We start from the raw sequence: 1,210 nt of genomic DNA, 5'->3' as shown, positions 1-1,210 counted from the left end.
TAAGGATTTGTTGCCTCTTTTGAGTCACTGCATTCGTAGGTATAGGTCAAGTTCATCAGATTGAATCAGCTCAACCTCTTTTCTGCCACGCCCCTCTTCTTTTTTCTCCTGGTTGAGCTCTGATCATCCAGTCATCCGGTCCCAGTCATGTGGGTACCATCTGCAAGTGTGGGTGTTCTTGTGCACATGCCCTCTCTTCCCATCAGCTGGCAGCTCCATTCTCCACTTGAGTCCTCCATGGCCACGTCACTGACTCTAGGCCCAGGAGTCCTCAGGTATCCTCACACTGCTTGCCAACCAGGTCCCCAACCAGGTCCACAGAAGCCCGCTGAATATTGAAAGGCTTAACTCGCCGCTTCATTGCTGCCTTTACCCCACTTCTCCCCATCGGTGTTGTGTGTGGTCACCAATCCGAGCATGCATTTCCACCAAGTCTCAGTCTTGGAAAGGGGCCTGTGTTGGTAGGATCCAACCAACTGCCCCATTGTCTCTTAGGGAAACAACCCATTTGTTCCTGTAGTAACAGTCCATCTGCCTCCATTGTTTCATATTTTTCCTGTAATTCCAGACGTATCTTTTGTTCTTCTCACCGCTCCAAGCTGGTCAGCTCGTCCTTTCAAGTGGAGATTTCTCATCTTTGGTGATCTGGATGTGGTTCTGGTTTCTACCTATAGTTTTATGTATTGCAAAGGCTCCGTAGGAAGCCTCGTTCACTGGGTACGCTGTTGCCCCATTTTAGGTATTCCAATCAGTTAGAGGCAGAAGACGGACTTACATGCCTTCTAGTGTGATGTTTCTGACTATTCCTTTCTCTCCCCCTCCAATGTCTACTCTATATTATAATGCAAGGAAAACCAAAATTCAAAAAAAACAGCCAAGCATCTTGACATGATTCCCCGCCCATTCCAACCATGACTCAATCCCTGTATCTCAGAACCCTGCAGTTTTTCCCATCCTTTAACTTTTAGTCTGTTTTTGCCCCTGTGTGTGAGATGTGTCTCTTGCAGGTAGCATATTGAAGGATCTTGTTTTCTTATCCATACTGTCACTCTCCGTCTCTTAACAGGTGCATTTAATCCATTTATGTTCAGTGTAATTATCAATAGGTATTGATTAATTGCTGTTATTACATTTGTTTTTGTTTTGTTTTGTTTTGTTTTTTGTGGTGTTGCTGCTTCTTTGTTCTGTTTGTCTTTCTTTGTTGAATTCA

This window comes from Chrysochloris asiatica, unplaced genomic scaffold, assembly GCF_000296735.1.
Source record: "Chrysochloris asiatica unplaced genomic scaffold, ChrAsi1.0 scaffold00148, whole genome shotgun sequence".
NCBI classification, from domain to species: Eukaryota; Metazoa; Chordata; class Mammalia; order Afrosoricida; family Chrysochloridae; genus Chrysochloris; species Chrysochloris asiatica.
This window is presented reverse-complemented; position numbering follows the sequence as displayed.